Consider the following 22,711-nt stretch of genomic DNA (forward strand, 5'->3'; position numbering starts at 1 on the left):
GTCCCTGCTGTGTGCTGCCCGGCTCAGGCGGCGCGATGATAATGACGTCATCGCGCTGCCTGAGCCGGCCTCTGATAGGCTGCAGGCATTAGAAGAACAGGGGAGGGACACGCCTCTCCCTCCCCTGCCCCACAGCACACAGCCGCCACCACCGCCGCCGCAATTACATCCAGGGCCGCGCCGCCTGTGGTGATCGGCGGTGCGGCCCTGAAGAATAAAAAATAAAAAATGTTTTTGTTAAAGACGGGCCGTTTTTTTAGGGCGGCCTGGGGGGCAATTGCCTCCCTGCCCCCCGGCCCAGCCCGCCCTTGCAGAGGTGCCCCAGTGACAACCACCATCCATTTGGATATCTTCTCTATCAACTTTCGATGTTCTTTTCTGAGCCTACCATGTTGATCACGGTTATCGGCGAATCAGGGTTCCACGCCGGAGAGGGAGCGTGAGAAAGAGAGACCACATCCAAGGGAGATAAATGTATTAATTTTTTTGGGGATCGAGCGGAAATATGGGAAAAGTTATTGAGGCGCATATGTGGGACAAATTACTGAAGCGCAAATGTGGGGAAAGTTATTGAGGCGCAAATGTGGGACAAATTACTGAAGCGCAAATGTGGGAAAAGTTATTGAGGTGCAAATGTGGGAAAAACTTGTTAAAGTTTAAGCATTGAATGAAAGGAGGTGGCGCGCATCAATTAAAGAAAAGTTTCTGAAATTTTTTTCCCTGTCACCTATGCAGAGCAGGGGTTTATTCACGTCCAAAATAGTAAAATGTCAACCCAAGAATGTAACAGAAAAATTACAGTAATTTATTAACCTGTCTACTTGGTAGAGCATGGGTCTATGACAGAAAGAAATTGTTTATTGTCATCCCAAAAAGGTAAAAGAAAAATTATTGAAATGTATTAAGCTGTCAACTAGGTAGAGGAGGGGTATATTAAACCCGAAAATATGTGAATTTCAACTGAAAATGTAACAGACAAATTAGTTTTTTTTTTTACCTGTCTACTAGGTATAGCAGTGGTACATCACACCCAAAAATTGGTGAATTTTCCCTGAAAATTGAACTGACAATTTTTTTATTTTATTTTTTTACCTGTCTACTAGGTATAGCAGTGGTACATTACACCCAAAAATCTGTGAATTTCACCCAAAAATTTAACTGACAAATTAGTGAAATGACACAAGATGGAAGCGGTGGTGGAGGAGGACGAGGTAGCCAACACTGCTTTTTTGTTTTAATTAATGAATTTTTTTAAAATTAGGGTACACTCCAAAAGAGTGTGAAATATCCAAAATACAAGAATGAGCAATTGCGCTGCAGTATAACAATGGCTGGTTAAGGTCGGTATACATGTCTATTCTGCACAAGGTACGGACAAGTCCTGTGGGATCCATGCCTGGTTCATTTTAATAAACGTGAGCTTGTCCATATTGGCTGTGGACAGGCGGCTGCACTTGTCTGTGATGGCGCCCCCTGCCGTGCTAAATACACGTTCAGATAATACACTGGCTGCAGGGCAGCTCCAAGGCGTAAAGGGCAAGCTCAGGCCATGTGCCCAATTTGGAGACCCAGAAGTTGAAGTGGGCAGAACCGTCATTCAGTACGTGTAGGTGTGTGCACACATACTGCTCCACCATGTTGGTGAAATGCTGCCTCCTGCTAAGACGTTCCATATCAGCTGGTGGTGCTGGTTGTTGTGGCGTGCTGACAAAGCTTATCCACATTTCGGCCATGCTAACCCTGCCTTCTGAGGTGCTGGCAGTGCCCCAGCTGCGTTGGCGACCTCTTCCTCTTCCTCTGCCTTCGCCTTATGCTTCCACTGTGCCCCCGCTGGCAGGTGGGAATGCCACCAGCAGCGCGTCTACCAGCGTGCGCTTGTACTCGCGCATCTTACGATCACTCTCTAGTGAGGGAATTAAGGACGGTACGTTGTCCTTGTAACGGGGATCCAGCAGCGTGGCCACCCAGTAATCATTTGTTCCAGAGGCAACGAAAAGCTGTCCTCTGTGGGAGGTGTACCCCCCAGCCACGCACCAGTGATGGCCATTAGCTGGTCTGGGTGCCACCCTGCTGTGAACATGGATCCTCCTCCTCCATCTCCTCCTCCTCATCCTCCTCCTTGTCATCCTCCAGAACTGTGCCCTGGCTGGACAATAGTGTACCTGGCGTTTGTGAGTGCAGGAACCCACCCTCGGAACCACTTGTGAATGACTGGCCGGAAACCCTACGAAATTATCGCTCTTACTGCTCCTCCTCCTGTGCCACATCCTCTTCCATCATCGCCAGCAGCGTTTTTTCAAGGAGGCATAGAAGTGGGATAGTTACGCTGAGAACTGCGTTATCGGCGCTGGCCATGTTGGTGGAGTCATCGAAACAGTGCAACAAGAAACACAGGTCTCGCATGGAGGCCCAGTCATTGGTGGTGAAGTGGTGCTGTTCCGCAGAGCGACTCACCCGTGCGTGCTGCAGCTGAAACTCCACTATTGCCTGCTGCTGCTCGCACAGTCTGGCCAGCATGTGCAAGGTGGAGTTCCACCTTGTGGGCACGTCGCATATGAGCCGGTGAGCGGGAAGGCCAAAGTTACGCTGCAGCGTGACAGGCGAGCAGCAGCAGGATGAGAACGCCGAAAGCGCGCACAGACAGCCCGCACTTTATGCAGCAGCTCTGACATATCGGGGTAATTTTTAAGGAATCTCTGCACCACCAAATTCAGCACATGCGCCAGGCAAGGGATGTGCGTCAAACAGGCTAGTCCCAGAGCTGAGATTTCGCCTATTATCGCACACCACCAGGCCGGGCTTAAGGCTCACTGGCACCAACTACTCATCGGTCTGTTGTTCAAGGCCCGTGCACAGCTCCTGCACGGTGTGGGGTTTGTCCCCCAAACAGATAAGTTTTAAAACTGCCTGCTGTTGTTTACCCCTGGCTGTGCTGAAGTTGGTGGTGAAGGTGTTATGCTGACCGGATGAGGAGTCGGTAGAGGATGAGGAATCGGAGTAGGAGGAGGAAGCAACAGGAGGCAAACTGAAGCGCCCTGCAATCCTCGGTGGTGGAAGGACATGCGCCAAACTGCTATCAGCCTCAGGCCCAGCCGCCACTGCATTTACCCAGTGTGCTGTTATGGAGATATAACGTCCCTGGCCGTGCTTACTGGTCCACGTATACGTAGTGGGGTGCACCTTGCCACAGATGGCGTTGCGCAGTGCACACCAGATTTTGTCCCCTACTTGGTTGTGCAGGAAAAGGGATGGCTCGCCTAGAAAAGTAGTGGCGGCTGGGCACGACGTACTGTGGGACAGCCACCGCCATAAGGCCTTTAAAACTATTCGTCTCCACTAGACGGAATGACAGCATTTCAAAGGCCAGTAATTTAGAAATGCTGGCATTCAGGGCTAGGGATCGCGGGTGGGTAGGGGGGTACTTCCTCTTTCTCTCCAGTGTTTGGGAGATGGAGAGCTGAACGCTTCCGTGGGACATTGTGGAGATGCTTGGTGACCCAGGTGGTGGTGTTGCTAGCAGATCCTCTGTTTGCGGGGTGACAGGTGGCACTGTCACTCCAGAGGTGGATGAAGAGGCCACGACTGCAGCAGAAGAGGAAGCAGGAGGAGCCAGGTTTTTGAGGTGTCTACTCCACTGCAGCTCGTGCTTTGCACTTAAATGCCTGGTCATGCAGGTTGTGCTCCGGTTGAGAACGTTTATGCCTCGCTTCAGGCTCTGATTGCACAGTGTGCAAACCACTTGTGTCTTGTCGTCAGCACATTGTCTGAAGAACTGCCACACCAGGGAACTCCTTGGAGCTGGCTTTGGTGTGCTCGGTCCCTTGCTGCGGTGGGCAGTAGCAGGCGTACTGTCTAGGGGACGGCCGCTCCGCTTTTGCATCCTGCTCCCTCTTCTGCTGTGCTGGTGGCTCTGTGCGACCACCGCCTCTTCCTCCGAACTACATAGGTCACTCGCATGACCTTGATTCCATGTGGGGTCGAGGACCTCATCGTCCTCCACATTATCTTCCAACCAGTCTTCACCCCTGCCCTCCTTGTCGGTCTGCACACTTTCGAAACCCCAGAAGTTGGCACCTGTGTTTCGTCATCATCCGAGACGTGCTGCGATGGTCCTCCCATGTACTCATTTTGAAAGATAAGTGGTTGGGCATCGGTGCACTCAATCTCTTCCACTTCTGGGGCAGGGATAGGTGGATGACCCTGGGAAACCCTGCTAACAGAGTCATCAAAAAGCAGAAGAGACTGCTGCATGACTTGGGGCTCAGACTGCTTGGCTGATTTGCAAGGGGGTGAGGTGAAAGACTGATGGACTTCGGCTGCAGGTGCCAACTCTGATCTTTCACCAGGAGACTGGGTGGGAGACAATGTGAAGGAACTGGAGGCACTGTCAGCAACCCAATCTACTATTGCCTGTACTTGTTCAGGCCTCACCATTCGTAGAGCCGCATTAGGCCCGACCAAATACCGCTGTAGGTTCTGTCGCCTACTCGCACCTGAGGATGGGGTTTCACTTATACGTGTAGCTGGCACAGATCCACCACGTCCTCTCCCTGCAACAGGAGCTCCACCAGCAGCAACACGACCTGGGCCACGTCCCTTTTTTGACGCTCTCCTCATATTTCTCAAATTTAGGATCTTGCCCTAAATGGGTGTTTATTTAATAGCAGAATAGAACAACAGTATGTACAGGGTTTATCTCACACGCCCTGATCCAGACTAGGCCGCAATTAAATTTGTTTGCCCAAAATGGCTGTATTTCAAATACCTGAATAGAACCACAGTATCTAAAGTGTGTATCTCACAATGACATATGCAGCAAAGGCTGCAAAATTTACTTTTTTGCCCAAAATGGGTTTTTGTTTAATAACTGAATATGACAGCAGTATATAACCCTTGAATTTGACACGTGCTGATGCTGCAAGGGCTGTAAAATTGTGTTTTTTGCCCAAAAAGGGTGTTTTATTAATAGAAGAATATAATCACAGTATCTAAAGGGTGTATCTCACACACCCTTATCCAGACTAGGCCGCAATTAAAGATTTATGCCCAAAATGGCTGTATTTCAAATAACTGAATAGAGCCACACTATGTAAAGGCTGTATCTCGCACACCCTTATCCAGACTAGGCCGCAATTAAAGATTTGTGCCCAAAATGGCTGTATTTCAAATAACTGAATAGAACCACACTATGTAAAGGCTGTATCTCACACACCATTATCTAGACTAGGCTGCAATTAAAGATTTGTGCCCAAAATGGGTGTTTAAAAACTGAATATGACAGCAGTATATAACCCTTGAATTTCACACGTGCTGATGGTGCAAGGCCTGAAAAATTGTGTATTTTGGTGAAAAAAGGGTGTTTTATTAATAGAAGAATATAACCCCAGTTTATAAAGGGTGTATCTCACACGCCCTGACCCACACTAGGACGCAATTAAAGATTGCTGAATAGAACCACACTATGTAAAAGTAGTATCTCACACACCCTTATCCAGACTAGGCCGCAATTAAAAATTTGTGCCCAAAATGGGTGTTTGTTTAATAACTGAATATGACAGCAGTATATAACAGGAGGAGCCAGGTTTTTGAGGTGTCTACTCCACTGCAGCTCGTGCTTTGCACTTAAATGCCTGGTCATACAGGTTGTGCTCCGGTTGAGAACGTTTATGCCTCGCTTCAGGCTCTGATTGCACAGTGTGCAAACCACTTGTGTCTTGTCGTCAGCACATTGTCTGAAGAACTGCCACACCAGGGAACTCCTTGGAGCTGGCTTTGGTGTGCTCGGTCCCTTGCTGCGATGGGCAGTAGCAGGCATACTGTCTAAAAGACAGCCGCACCGCTTTTGCATCCTGCTCCCTCTTCTGCTGTGCTGGTGGCTCTGTGCAACCACCGCCTCTTCCTCCGAACTACATAGGTCACTCGCATGACCTTGATTCCATGTGGGGTCGAGGACCTCATCGTCCTCCACATTATCTTCCAACCAGTCTTCACCCCTGCCCTCCTTGTCGGTCTGCACACTTTCGAAAAACCCCAGAAGTTGGCACCTGTGTTTCGTCATCATCCGAGACGTGCTGCGATGGTCCTCCCATGTACTCATTTTGAAAGATAAGTGGTTGGGCATCGGTGCACTCAATCTCTTCCACTTCTGGGGCAGGGATAGGTGGATGACCCTGGGAAACCCTGCTAACAGAGTCATCAAAAAGCAGAAGAGACTGCTGCATGACTTGGGGCTCAGACTGCTTGGCTGATTTGCAAGGGGGTGAGGTGAAAGACTGATGGACTTCGGCTGCAGGTGCCAACTCTGATCTTTCACCAGGAGACTGGGTGGGAGACAATGTGAAGGAACTGGAGGCACTGTCAGCAACCCAATCTACTATTGCCTGTACTTGTTCAGGCCTCACCATTCGTAGAGCCGCATTAGGCCCGACCAAATACCGCTGTAGGTTCTGTCGCCTACTCGCACCTGAGGATGGGGTTTCACTTATACGTGTAGCTGGCACAGATCCAGCACGTCCTCTCCCTGCAACAGGAGCTCCACCAGCAGCAACACGACCTGGGCCACGTCCCTTTTTTGACGCTCTCCTCATATTTCTCAAATTTAGGATCTTGCCCTAAATGGGTGTTTATTTAATAGCAGAATAGAACAACAGTATGTACAGGGTTTATCTCACACACCCTGATCCAGACTAGGCCGCAATTAAATATTTGAGCCCAAAATGGGTGTTTGTTTAATAACTGAATAGAACCACAGTATGTAAAGGGTGTATCTCACACGCCCTGATCCAGACTAGGCCTCAATTAAATTTGTTTGCCCAAAATGGCTGTATTTCAAATACCTGAATAGAACCACAGTATCTAAAGTGTGTATCTCACAATGACATATGCAGCAAAGGCTGCAAAATTTACTTTTTTGCCCAAAACGGGTTTTTGTTTAATAACTGAATATGACAGCAGTATATAACCCTTGAATTTGACACGTGCTGATGCTGCAAGGGCTGTAAAATTGTGTTTTTTGCCCAAAAAGGGTGTTTTATTAATAGAAGAATATAATCACAGTATCTAAAGGGTGTATCTCACACACCCTTATCCAGACTAGGCCGCAATTAAAGATTTATGCCCAAAATGGCTGTATTTCAAATAACTGAATAGAGCCACACTATGTAAAGGCTGTATCTCGCACACCCTTATCCAGACTAGGCCGCAATTAAAGATTTGTGCCCAAAATGGGTGTTTGTTTAATAACTGTATATGACAGCAGTATATAACCCTTGAATTTGACACGTGCTGATGCTGCAAGGGCTGTATAATTGTGTTTTTTGCCCAAAAAGGATGTTTTATTAATAGAAGAATATAATCACAGTATCTAAAGGGTATATCTCACACACCCTTATCCAGACTAGGCTGCAATTAAAGATTTGTGCCCAAAATGGCTGTATTTCAAATAACTGAATAGAACCACACTATGTAAGGGCTGTATCTCACACGCCCTGACCCACACTAGGCCGCAATTAAAGATTTGTGCCCAAAATGGCTGTATTTCAAATAACTGAATAGAACCACACTATGTAAAGGCTGTATCTCACACGCCCTGACCCACACTAGGCCGCAATTAAAGATTTGTGCCCAAAATGGCTGTATTTCAGATAACTGAATAGAAGCACACTATGTAAAGGCTGTATCTCACACGCCCTAACCCACACTAGACCGCAATTAAAGATTTGTGCCCAAAATGGCTGTATTTCAAATAACTGAATAGAACCACACTATGTAAAGGCTGTATCTCACACACCATTATCTAGACTAGGCTGCAATTAAAGATTTGTGCCCAAAATGGGTGTTTAAAAACTGAATATGACAGCAGTATATAACCCTTGAATTTCACACGTGCTGATGGTGCAAGGCCTGAAAAATTGTGTATTTTGGTGAAAAAAGGGTGTTTTATTAATAGAAGAATATAACCCCAGTTTATAAAGGGTGTATCTCACACGCCCTGACCCACACTAGGACGCAATTAAAGATTGCTGAATAGAACCACACTATGTAAAAGTAGTATCTCACACACCCTTATCCAGACTAGGCCGCAATTAAAGATTTGTGCCCAAAATTGGTGTTTGTTTAATAACTGAATATGACAGCAGTATATAACACTGGAATGTCAAATGTCTTGATGCTGCAAGGGCTGTAAAATTGTGTATTTTGGCAAAAAAGTGTGTTTTTAAAGACATTGACGAATCCAGATGTTGTATATTGCCAAAAAAAGTGTGGTTTTTTTGTAACAGAATATGAAAGTTGTATATATTAAACTTGAATTTCATACTTGCAGATCTGTAAAATAGTGGATTTTGGCAAAAAAAAAAATGTGTGTTTTTAAAAACCCAGAAAATTATGGCTGTATAGCTTAAATTGCACACTGACTAATCCAGATGTTGTATATTGCCAAAAAAGTGTGTTTTTTTACTAACAGAATATGAAGGCTGTATATAACGTTTGAATTTCACACGTCCAGATGCAGCTAGGGATGTAAAATAATGTATTTTGCACAAAAAGGGTGTTTTAAAAAAAAATATGAAAATTATGGCTGTATTTCTAGCTTAAATTGCACACTGACTAATCCAGATGTTGTATATTGCCAAAAAAGGGTGATTATTTACAACCAGATTATTAGTGCAGTATTTAAAGCTTGGATTTGAATGCCACAAAAGCTCAGCTGCAGTGCTGGTGCACCAAGCTTGCAAAAAATGGCCGCCGCCGCCCACTTAACTAACAGACGGATAAAAGTAGGTTTTTTCAGTCACTGGGCTCAGGGCAGGGTAAAAAGATTGTGCCCTGCACCCACACAACTAAATGTATGTCGATCGCTGAGATAGATTCACGATCTGAACAAAGATTCTCTCCTATTCTCTCCCTGAAATCACCAGCAGCATCCTGTCTCTACACTAGTAACAGCAGAGTGACGTGCAGCGCTATGTGACTCCAGCTTATATAGAGGCTGGGTCACATGCTGCACTGGCCATTAGTAGGCATGGCTGTGATGGCTTCTGAGGTCAGACAGTTAAACGCTTGTTGATTGGCTGCTCTGCAGCCTTTCAAAAAGCGCTAAGAAAGCGCCGAACCCCGAACCCGAACCCAAATTTTTACTAAAATGTTCGGGTTCGGGTCCAGGGTCCAAAAATTCTAAAGTTCGGTACGGACCAGAACTTTACAGTTCGGGTTCGCTCAACCCTAATTATAGGCCATTACCCCACTCTGGCATTCCTAATCTGGGATGTGCGTTATAGCACCTTGGAAGGGCCCTGGGATAGTACCCTGCAGGCGTCACGACAAATACAGAATATAATCCACCCGTACCTGACCTGCATGACCACGGAATCAACTGGATACCAGAGAATCTGGCACCAAGCGAAGCTTAAAGGGCTAGGAGTATATCAGTCACAGCGTTGCTGGAAAACTCAGCCAAAGCTCCCCAGGACAGAAATTCTTGGAAATGGGCATCTGGTATATGTAGTGACTATGTCCAATATTGTTCTGAAGTTGTCCTTAGCTCAATTAAAAATGATTGCTGAGTTTTAGAGAATGTTCAATTATAGTAAGTCATATTAAGACTGTCCTACATAAAAATACAAGTACAAACAAGTTACATCTTGCATTCCTTTCAGTAATGAAAGAGCCCAATGCAACCTAAGGCCTGTATTAGACTGGCCAATTGTCGGCCAGTTTATCGTTAACGAGTGTTCGCAGAAACGCTCGTTAGCAATGATCTGTCAGTCTAATACTGCCGCTGAATGCTCGTTCATCGGGCAGTTTGAGTCTTTCTAAAACAGAGCCGCGCATGCTCCGTTTGTAGCGCGGACATCGGAGACTGACCTGCAGCGAGAAGACGTTCAGAGAGAGAGATGAAAGGTGATCTCTGATTGGTTGGGCAACATCACACTGCAGGCTGATGACTCATACTACGGTAGCTACATGAACGAGCAGGAATGGGGGTGATGTCATAAGGAGGCGTGGCAGCCCATCAATCAAACTGCCTAAGCTCGCCCAGCCTCAGAAGCAAGAGCCCAGGAAGCGAACAGCAGATCAGGCTGCAGGAGAGGATGAATCTGCGAGATGGTAAAACCCCTTTACATCTGTTTGGTGCCCATCCAATTGTAAAGGCAAACACACATAGTGCAGATTTGTGTGCAGAAAACCCGCAAGAAATCTGTACCAAAACCACATAAAAACTGCACATATATCCACACTATTTATTACGTTTTTGGTGCGTTTTTTCTGCAGTATGCGTTTATGCATTTGTTTGTGGATTTGATGCAGATTTTCCGCAGATCTCACGCCCTTCCTCACTCAGATCTCACTTCTATTGAAAAGGGTAAAATCTGCACAAGAAAAACACAACAACAATTGACACTGAAGATTTCAAAATCTGCACATCAGGCCAATTTATATACTTAAAGGGGTTGTCCTGGTTTAGAGTTAAACCCGGACATACCCTTATTTTCATCCAGGCAGCCCCCCTGATGTGGGCATCGGAGCATCTCATGCTCCGATGTACTCCCTTGCCCTGCGCTAGATCGCGCAGGGCACGGGCTCTTTTGTTTATCATAACACACTGCCGGTGCGGAAACCTCTGCCCGGCAGTGTGTTCGGTGACGTCACCGGCTCTGATGGGCGGACTTTAGCTCTGCCCTAGCTATTTTACTGGCTAGGGAAGCGCTAAAGCCCGTCCATCAGTGCCGGCTTCCTGGCAGCCCCATGAAAAGCCCGGTATGTCACCGGAACTCCTAAAAATGCCTTCTATCTTCTATCTTCATTCAGCAGGACCTGCACTGATGTCACCACGTGGTCCTTTTGCAGGTCCTGCAAGAAGAAGAAAGAAGACGATAACGGCTGCATGATCAAGTGGATGAGGTGAGTAATTTTTTTATTATTTTTTAACCCTCAATGGACATTTTACTTAGCATTCTGTATTAAAGAATGCTATTATTTTCCATTATAACCATGTTATAATGGAAAGTAATAAAATCTACACAACACCAAGCCCAAACCTGAACTTCAGTGAAGAAGTCCGAGTTCGGGTCTGGCTACCAACATTCAGTTTTTTTATCACGCGCATGCAAAACGCATTAAAACGCTTTGCACTTGCGCGGAAAAAACTGAACAACACAACGCAATCGCAGACAAATTGCGTGCGAACTCACGCGGGTTTACCTGAACCCGCCTGCAACGCATCCAGACTGAATCCGACACGCTTGTCTGCAAGGGGCCTAAGGGTTCTATGGATACTGTGGAAATAATGTAGACAGAGGCATAGGAATTCTTTGCAGCAAACAACAAACTTTGCTATACAAAAAAATTATTTTGACACTCCACAGGAGGGCACTCACTTCATAAACGTATTTACAGTCTCTCGAGTAAAGGGAGACAAACATTTAATGGTTACAGGTTCTCAAAGAGTTTATCAAGAATATCGGTTCTCTATAGAGGCACAGTCCTTAAAGGAGTTCTCCAGGCTTCTAATATTGATGACCTATCCTCAGGATACACAAAGTGTAGAAGCAGCACCACTCGGTCCTTGTTGATGTATCCAAATAGATTCAACAGCCTCACCGATGGCCTTGGATCCACCGGCCAGAATATATAGAAAAGTGCAGACGGTATCAGCAGCATCTCACATCATCAACTTTATTCGGACTGCAAAGCAATAATACAAATGGCAACGTTTCGGCTGATACACAGCCTTTGTCAGGCTTGACAAAGGCTGTGTATCAGCCGAAACGTTGCCATTTGTATTATTGCTAAGAAGTCCGAATAAAGTCGATGATGTGAGATGCTGCTGATACCGTCTGCACTTTTCTATCCTCATGATTGTAAGGAAATTATGTCTGTATCCACACACGTTCACATATATATATTAATTCAGCTTCTATGCTTGTATTAAATATGCAGAGTTCTTCTTTAAAGGTAATATTTTATACTCTTATGACAACAAGGTCTAGTAACACAAGCTAACAGGAAATGGCTGTCTGAAGCTCAAAACCGCATGGCTAAAAAGAGATATGCATGCTTTAGCAAAAGAAAGCCACATTTGTAATAGAGGTACCTGAAGAAAGAATTGCCGAATGCATGGCATCATAGCTGCAGAAACATATATATGCACATATATACCTGTTACACATATATCTAACATGTGCATTAGACATATATTTTACATTTACTGCAATACGAGTTATATACATATAACCATTTTTTGTATATTGACGTTCACCTGTGGTTTAGATAAGTAAAAAAACGTTTGCTCAGGTAAATGTTGGTACAAGATGGTACAAGATAAACAAAGATAATTCCGAGAAATATTTGAACAAAGCTGAAATCAACAAAGATTGTGGTTAGATATCTGAATACTAAGAATTATAAATGCGTCACATATGTACCTTGTTTTTACGAAATTATCATGACTTTTTCGTTACCTGATTGGATTAAGCTTAGGGGAGGTATATGATAATCTTGTGGTTTGTATGGTAATCTTGTGGTTTGTATCTATAAATTGTCTACGATGTCAAAATAAAGACGCAACCATTTTAAACCTATTAACGTGTATTGGTCTTCAGTGGTTGCCCGGCCGGAGGTTCACCCACAGACAAACCAGGGGCCCTTTCAATTGGTAGCAGAGGATGGTTCACTGACTATCCAGGTGAGTAAATAATTTCTGCCACTATTTATGTTGGTTGGAATGTTTCTCTCCTGGATACGGTGAATATCTGATGTATACTGGATGGCAGGTTAGTTAATGGCAGGTTAGTTTAGTATTCATAGGACTGTGGGACAGACACGAGGCAGCACTCAGTGTTCTGCGTATCCTGATAGGAGCGGCGTCTCCTATAGGCACAGTGGTTGGCAGGGGATGTTGTTCCAGGAACAGACATCATATTGATGGCAGGGAATTTTTCGAATGTAGAACTAGTCTCTTCGAACGTTGGCAGGGATTTTTCAAATGAGAATTAGTCTCTCATTTGACGGTTTATTGAGTTAAAGGATAACTCTGGATTTATGTGATTGAGTTAAAGGATAACTCTGGATTTATGTGAAACAAGGAAACAAGGTACCCGGAATATATGTATAAGGAAAAGGAATACATATGATAAACAGTGAGGGAAACGCATACATCTGAATGCAGATGTTGGTTTCTAACTCACTAGGATTGTCTGTGGAGTGAATTGTTTATTGAACATAACTGTACAGTTAAAATGTGGAAAGTGACATTGATTACTGCAAACTATTAAGTTTGTAAATGGTGTTGCCCATATAAGATATTTTATACGTGTTATAAGAATATTGTGCTAGTGGAAAATCTGATTGTGCTGGCTTAATTGATTCTCAACATAACAGTACTAACACAATTACTTCCTGCTATTTAATTGCTGCTATTTCCACTTCATTGTTTGCTGCTTGAAAATATATGTATAGAGTTCATTGTCAATTTCATTACACATTATGGGTAACGGCGTGGGAAAGGATCTGGATGGTGAGCCAGAGACCAGACCCACACCGTTACATTTTGTATCAGGCACCTGTGGGATTAGTGTAACTGATCCATTTTGGGTAAATATCTGTGACCGCAGTCAGCAACTGTGTATTACGCAGATCAGCGATGTGGGTCCTCGCAATGAAGGAGACTGGGAGGAGGTCAAAAAAATGGTGGGTCTTCACCCAAAATATAACTATCCCGTTGGTGCCTGGGATGAAGATTATATGAAAACATGTTTTAAGAAATGGGAGAAGGCATTAAAAGAGTACAGAAAGAGATTTTATTACCAACCCATCACATATACTTAAAACAGAACAGGGGGAAAATAAGTAAAAGGGAAGAAGTTCCATGGTCAGAAATTCTGCCCTCCTTGCCAGAAAAGCCACCAGCATATGACGTGACGGTATTAGAACCACAAAAGGCAATACTCCCAGCTGTCCCTACAGAGGACATGCTACAAGACCCTTATGATAAGGTCCCCTGTCCAAAACAAGCAACCGCACCAGAATTATTATTATTTTCTGGTGAGAATCAAAAGAGAACCGGGCTGTACTCGGATTTGGGGGATAGAGATTCCCTTTTGAGTACTGCAGTTATAGTGGCAGCAGCACTTATGGAACAAGCAGATGTGACTCCACAAGTCAAACAGGCTAAGGAAAAAAGAATGAATATAGAGAGAGCATGGGCAGTTATGTACATGAGCTGATTCAACTGAGGGATAAACTAAAGACAGACATAGTCTACATTAAACAACTTCCCCTTCAGGATGTCTTTCCCGTAATATATAATCACGAGGACCCAGATGATACTGACCTTCATAGTGAGCAACAGATAGATGAATTAAAGGGCATTTTGGGAGGAGAGTGTGGCAGAACCAGAGCTGTGACTAACAAAAAAAAACAGCTGCTGACCGAGATAGAAAAACTAAGACAGGAGTACTGGAGGGTGAAGAAGGACTGGGAAACCAGGGCTCAGGAAGAATACGGTAGGAGGACAACAGGAATTGAAACACAGATAGAAGCGGACAGTTTAGAACATGGAATTCCCCTGGCAACCTCCAGCCCTAGAATACCTGGAGTAGTCCAACCCCTGACAGATGAATTTTCCAAACTCACTCTAACACCTGAGGAAGGGGATAGGGAAGGCACACAACTGCGGCTTCCCATGATTACTGTGGGTAACACTGAAGTTCATATCCCTCTTCCTTTAGGATTAATGAAGGAACTGAAAGATATGTGCCCCAATCCAAAAAAGGACCCTAGAGCAGCAGCTATGTTTCTGCAGAAGTATACCGCAGGGAGCCATTTAACTTTGGAGGATATTCAGATAATACTATCAGCCATAGACCCAGACACTGGCTCCCAAATCGATCCAGAAAAGATAATGAGGGCGTCAGAAAAAGAAGTTAGGGATGGAGGAGAGAGAGATGGCCCCAAGGTTTGGAAGAAGTTTTGGGATAAGATAGGAGTAGAATGGATGAAAAGATACAAAGGGGATTCAGGCTTACACACAATGCTAAATACAAAACAAGAGCCGAAAGAGGATTTTTATAGTTTCTGTAAGAGACTGTTGGACCTCTACAGTAGTACAGGAATGAATTCACCTGAATTGTTCAAGACTACATGTATGACAAATGGGGACCCTAAGACAACACAGCTAATAAAATTAGTGAATAACGAATGGCTTACTCAATCAGTGACAGAATTTATGGATGACATAGCAAAACGCTCGGCCTCTGGTGTTTTCAATCAAAAGGGAGGAGTATTTCCATTGTTAATGCAGCAGGACATACAACAGGAGTCTATATTGTCAGGTGGGGAAAGCAATTACATGATGATGTCAGGTTTCTCCCGGGGAAGGAATAATAGAAGAGGTCCGAGAAGTAGGGGCCAGGCAGATTACCTGGGAAGAGTAGAAAGAAATCAGAGACAGGGGTGTTTCATTTGTGGGAGTCTAGGTCACTGGAGGCGGGAATGTCCAAAGGTGAGAGATGAAGATAGGAGAGGATACAGAGGGAGAGGCGCCTCTGACTACCGAGGGGGGCCCAGACAACAGGAAAGACAGAAAGATATGACAAGAAGACAACCCCAGGGAGATCGTATTAACATACACTGGCCAGCACAGGATGGGAGGAGTAGACAACCCAATTTGCAATCAGACTTACAGAGGTGGTCTGAGCATGGACAGTACCCGTCCCTACGGGGGAACAATTACTATTAGGGGTGCCCAGAACGAGTCCCATCCTTCATTATGCATTTTGTTCCAACTGATTGGCAAGTCTTACCACAAGTAATACTGCAAATTGATGGTATTAAAGTTAATTTATTGCTTGACACCGGAGCAACGACTTCAAGTGTAAACAAAATAGACTTCATTAATGATAAATGCACCGAAGGAAGTTCTATGGGTATAAATGGGACGACAGTGATACATAAGGTGACAGCACCGCTCCCGGTTTGTACTCTTACGGGGGAACTAGTGACGCACATGTCTTTTGCAGTCCTACTAGAATGCCCCGTTTGCCTATTAGGAAGGGATTTAATGGCAGCATTACAGATTTCATTAGTCTTTGACAAAAAAGGAAGACTGACAGCAACCTCAATGAAATGTGACCTGACAAACCCAAAGAGACGTGACATGAATGGGTTCTTTTTAAGCATACCAATGTCCCTGGAAAATCATCCAATCTGGGCAAAATGTAAAGACTCAGTAGGAACAATTAACTGTGAGCCCTACCGGCCCTGTTTGAAGGAGGGGGTTATGCCAACCTTTCAAAAACAATACCCATTGAGTGAGGAAAAGTTAGAGGGTATAAAGCCACAAGTTGAGAAATACTTGCAGATGGGAATTCTTAGGAAAATTGTCAGTCCCGGGAATTCCCCGATAAATCCTGTAAAAAAGGCTACTTCAGGAACATTGAAAGATTGGCTGAAATTTCTACCCGCCATTCTCTACCAAATAAGAACGACACCAAATAAACAAACAGGGTTGTCACCTTATGAAGTGTTATTCGGTCGACCCCCTAATACCCGTGAGGAACGGGATACTGACAGTAAAATTTTTGCCTTGCAGGAACAGTACGTGAAACACTTGGTAGGTATACTCTCAGAAAATTATGATAAGGTTGCTGTCACCTTTCCTCCTCTTTCCACAGATCCAACTCATCCATTCTTGCCCGGAGACAAAGTTCTGGTGAAACAACTAGCTGCCCGCCACAAGACTGGTCCAATATACCAAGGTCCATTTGAGGTTCTAAGAGTTGCTCGAACGGCTGTCCTTACTGACCAGAGTCCACAGTGGATACACGCCAGCCGGCTCAAGAAGACACCAGAAGGAGTCCTCAGGAAATTCCCCGGACAAACATGAGTTTTTCGGACAAGATGCCTACAAAGCAAATGGCTTTGATCATACCCCCAAGCCTGCAAAGTAGATATGAGCGATGGCTAAGAGGCTATCCAAAACCACTTTGTCCAAAGGATCCAAAGACTATGCAGGACTTGTATGAGGAAGAATTTATGTTCAGGGAGCATACCAATGAACTAGAAACTGAGGACTTGAAAGATCAAAACTTTCCTGAACCGTTTAGTAAGCAGATGATTCAGAGAATGAAACTGTCACCCTTAAAAAGGGAAGTACCCTGAGAAAGATACCGAGAATTGGTGTGTGGTATAAGGAGTGATCATATGGAATGGGAATTGCATATGATCCAAGAGGGGATTGTAAGGAAATTATGTCTGTATCCACACACGTTCACATATATATATTAATTCAGCTTCTATGCTTGTATTAAATATGCAGAGTTCTTCTTTAAAGGTAATATTTTATACTCTTATGACAACAAGGTCTAGTAACACAAGCTAACAGGAAATGGCTGTCTGAAGCTCAAAACCGCATGGCTAAAAAGAGATATGCATGCTTTAGCAAAAGAAAGCCACATTTGTAATAGAGGTACCTGAAGAGAGAATTGCCGAATGCATGGCATCATAGCTGCAGAAACATATATATGCACATATATACCTGTTACACATATATCTAACATGTGCATTAGACATATATTTTACATTTACTGCAATACGAGTTATATACATATAACCATTTTTTGTATATTGACGTTCACCTGTGGTTTAGATAAGTAAAAAAACGTTTGCTCAGGTAAATGTTGGTACAAGATGGTACAAGATAAACAAAGATAATTCCGAGAAATATTTGAACAAAGCTGAAATCAACAAAGATTGTGGTTAGATATCTGAATACTAAGAATTATAAATGCGTCACATATGTACCTTGTTTTTACGAAATTATCATGACTTTTTCGTTACCTGATTGGATTAAGCTTAGGGGAGGTATATGATAATCTTGTGGTTTGTATGGTAATCTTGTGGTTTGTATCTATAAATTGTCTACGATGTCAAAATAAAGACGCAACCATTTTAAACCTATCAACGTGTATTGGTCTTCAGTGGTTGCCCGGCCGGAGGTTCACCCACAGACAAACCAGGGGCCCTTTCAATGATACGTCATCAATATCAGATCGGCGGGGTCCGACAACCAGCACCCCCGCCAATCAGCTGTATGAAGGGAAGGCACGTGCAGTGTTGACAACTGCTGCTAACATTCCAACCCAACTGTGCCACTCTGAGCAGGCTGCCGTTAAAATTCTGTAGCTTCTTTCAGCAGCCCTTGGACTGAGACTGGTCTACCCTGCTGCAGCATCCACTGCAGCAGGGCCTATCTTGCTCTCACCCTCATCCAGGGGATGACAGCACACCATGTGGCATGTGTTAAGGCTTGCCGCAGGCTAGCCTGGATTTGTGGGAGGGGCCGGTACCTGTCTTAAGCAGTCCGGCTCTCCCAGGCAGCACGTCGGCATTCGGACGTCTGCTACTTCCGGGTGTGACGTCATCAGCAAGCGTCCTGCACGAGTCGGATCTCAGAGAAGCCAGGTGTACCTTTCCCTTCAGTCTGCAAGCTGTTCAGATCGTTTTCCAAGATAACTGGTTTGTTTGGGGAGCGTGGCAACGTGGAGGAGGGTAGGAGGGTGTGTAGAGAGGGGGAAGTGTGCCGGAGGATCGCTTCTCCTCACTGCGTTCAGGCACATGCAATTCAAGTTTTGGCGCCAGGGGGCAGCATTGTCACATAGTTGGAGCTCATTGCCTGTTTAGCACTCTCAGCATAACCTGTATCTAAGTTCATACAGGGGCTGCGAGTCATCTGGGCTCAGCAGGTTAAACTCTGGCAGCTGGGTCCTGGTGCCATTACTGGGTTGATTACTTACAAGGTTGCTGCTTGTGCACCTGTTTGACACTCATCACATACACTACATACATACCTTAGACACATAGTTCGCACATCAGGCAGTTTGACGAAAAAAAAAAAAAAAAGGGTACAAGTGGATTGTTAAATAAAGAAAAAAAAAAAAAAGAAGAAGGGTACAAGTGGATTGTTAAATAAAGTAAAAAAAAAAAAAAAGAGTGGGTTGTTCAAATAAAGAAAAAAAATACAGTGGGGGAAATAATTATTTGACCCCTCACTGATTTTGTAAGTTTGTCCAATGACAAAGAAATGAAAAGTCTCAGAACAGTATCATTTCAATGGTAGGTTTATTGTAACAGTGGCAGATAGCACATCAAAAGGAAAATCGAAAAAATAACTTTAAATAAAAGATAGCAACTGATTTGCATTTCATTGAGTGAAATAAGTATTTGAACCCCTACCAACCATTAAGAGTTCTGGCTCCCACAGAGTGGTTAGACACTTCTACTCAATTAGTCACCCTCATTAAGGACACCTGTCTTAACTAGTCACCTGTATAAAAGACACCTGTCCACAGAATCAATCAATCAAGCAGACTCCAATCTCTCCAACATGGGAAAGACCAAAGAGCTGTCCAAGGATGTCAGAGACAAAATTGTAGACCTGCACAAGGCTGGAATGGGCTACAAAACCATTAGCAAGAAGCTGGGAGAGAAGGTGACAACTGTTGGTGCGATTGTTCGAAAATGGAAGGAGCACAAAATGACCATCAATCGACCTCGCTCTGGGGCTCCACGCAAGATCTCACCTCGTGGGGTGTCAATGGTTCTGAGAAAGGTGAAAAAGCATCCTAGAACTACACGGGAGGAGTTAGTTAATGACCTCAAATTAGCAGGGACCACAGTCACCAAGAAAACCATTGGAAACACATTACACCGCAATGGATTAAAATCCTGCAGGGCTCGCAAGGTCCCCCTGCTCAGGAAGGCACATGTGCAGGCCCGTCTGAAGTTTGCCAATGAACACCTGAATGATTCAGAGAGTGACTGGGAGAAGGTGCTGTGGTCTGATGAGACCAAAATAGAGCTCTTTGGCATTAACTCAACTCGCTGTGTTTGGAGGAAGAAAAATGCTGCCTATGACCCCCAAAACACCGTCCCCACCGTCAAGCATGGGGGTGGAAACATTTTGTTTTGGGGGTGTTTTTCTGCTAAGGGCACAGGACAACTTATTCGCATAAACGGGAAAATGGACGGAGCCATGTATCGTGAAATCCTGAGCGACAACCTCCTTCCCTCTGCCAGGAAACTGAAAATGGGTCGTGGATGGGTGTTCCAGCACGACAATGACCCAAAACATACAGCAAAGGCAACAAAGGAGTGGCTCAAGAAGAAGCACATTAAGGTCATGGAGTGGCCTAGTCAGTCTCCGGACCTTAATCCAATCGAAAACCTATGGAGGGAGCTCAAGCTCAGAGTTGCACAGAGACAGCCTCGAAACCTTAGGGATTTAGAGATGATCTGCAAAGAGGAGTGGACCAACATTCCTCCTAAAATGTGCGCAAACTTGGTCATCAATTACAAGAAACGTTTGACCTCTGTGCTTGCAAACAAGGGTTTTTCCACCAAGTATTAAGTCTTTTTTTGTTAGAGGGTTCAAATACTTATTTCACTCAATGAAATGCAAATCAGTTGCTATCTTTTATTTAAAGTTATTTTTTCGATTTTCCTTTTGATGTGCTATCTGCCACTGTTACAATAAACCTACCATTGAAATAATATTGTTCTGAGACTTTTCATTTCTTTGTCATTGGACAAACTTACAAAATCAGTGAGGGGTCAAATAATTATTTCCCCCACTGTATATATTTTTTTTTTTGGGAACCTTTATCCACCAAGCTTCATCCATACACCTCTAGCATAGGTACATCCGCCAATACAGCTACACGCTCGCACGACATACACACCCCGTTTCATCTCGTAGACTAGTGTCATACGTCATACGGTCTGTTTTCCACAAATCCTATACTTACATACATCACCTACCACGTCTGTAGGTTCGTTAGCCCACAGTATTCGTTTTTAATTATTCTGCCACGTCACAGATTCACACAAACTCGGGCTCGCTTCATACGTCAGTGGAAACGACTATCATACTCCCTGTCAGCCTCGAAGGCTTTTCGTTCAATCGTTTCACGCTGCTGGGGGGGGGGGGAAGGGGAGGGGCTTAGATTCTGTCATCTTGTCTGTCAGCTTACGGGCAGCAGGTCGTAGTGAATGTGGAGGCACTAGACCAGCTGCTGCGGCTTCATCCGGTTCAGCCGTTCCGTACATTCCTGGTGGAAGGGTTTTCACGGGGGTTTCACACTGGGCTCATCACCTTGCCCCAGCAGACTCATGAATGCCCCAACTTGCAGTCGGCTTCTAAACATGCTGGTCTGGTGGATTCACTCTTGGCAGTTGAGCTGGACAAGGGTTTCATCATTGGTCCTTTCCAGTCCCCTCCTTTCTGCACTTGGAGGGTGAGCCCGGTGGGGGTGGTGCAGGGAAAATATTCCAATAAATTTTGTTTGATTTATAATTTGTCTGCTCCACATTCTTCCCACGTTCCAAGTCTCAACTCGTTGATTCCGTCCGAGGAATTTTCCTTGAAGTATACTTCCGTAGACCAGGCTATCCAGGTCATTCTTCAGACAGGCATGGGGGCTTGGCTGTCCAAAGCAGATGTCTCTGATGCGTTCAAACTGCTGCCCATTAGCCCATCTCTCTGGCAGTGGCATGGCATCAAATAGAGAGATGCGTACTATTTCGCCACCAAGTTGACGTTTGGTTCCAAGAGCAGCCCCAGTCTGTTTGACAAGTTAGAGCAGGCACTGGAATGGATTTTGTTGGAACAGGGTTGCCAGAATGTCATTCACTACCTGGATGATTTTCTGTTGATCGAAGAACCCTCACAGGCGCCTGTTGACTTGCAGGTTCTCTTGCAGGTCTTCAAGGAGTTAAACATTCCAGTGGCCGAACACAAAACAGAAGGGCCTGCGCAGGTTGTCACGTTCTTGGGGATCTCTCTGGATTCACGCGCCATGTCAGCCAGTCTGCCACAAGACAAACTCGACAGAATCAAATCAGGTGTCCGTTCCTTGCTCATGTCTCAGGTTTGCACCAAGAGAGAATTGCAGTCTCTGTTGGGCATGTTAAACTTTGCCATGAGGATCATTCCTCAGGGTAGATCATTCATTTCAAGATTGCTAGTCTTATTACAACAGACCAGTGATTTGGACGCATCAGTGCATCTTAATGCGAACGCCCGAGCAGATCTGTTCATGTGGGACAGATTTCTCAGCGGGTGGAACGGCATTTCCATGTTTATTCCGAGGGCCACTTCTGATTCTCCACACGTATTTTCAGACGCGGCTGCCTCGGTAGGTTTCGCGGCCATATTTGGCTCACATTGGTTCGCCGGCTCATGGCCCACACACGTGCTACAGTTGCCGGGGTTTTCTCAGACGTCGGCATTGTTCGGGATCTATCCTATCGTAGCAGCTGCTATAGTCTGGGGGCATAGGTGGTCGGGTCACACGGTGGTTTTCCACACTGACAACATGGCGACCGCAGAGATCATTAACAAGGGCAGATCTAAATCGTTACTCATCATGTCTTTCATGCGTAGATTGACCTGGATAGCTCTGGAACAGGGGTTTCATTTTCATGCCCTGTTTTTGGAACGTTGCAGCTGATGTTTTATCTCGTTTTGATTTTTCTCGCTTTTTCTTACAGAACCCAGAAGCAGACTCAGTGGGCACCCCGGTACCGGACTGGCGGCTGCTGGTCTTGGATTAGACCCTCTGATGGTGGTCGCCAGTTCACTCATTACCAAGTCTTTGTCGGCCAGTACGTTGCGGTCGTACCGCCGAGCGTGGGTGGTTTTTTCGAACTTTCA

Source organism: Bufo bufo, chromosome 8, assembly GCF_905171765.1.
Source record: "Bufo bufo chromosome 8, aBufBuf1.1, whole genome shotgun sequence".
Taxonomy (NCBI): domain Eukaryota; kingdom Metazoa; phylum Chordata; class Amphibia; order Anura; family Bufonidae; genus Bufo; species Bufo bufo.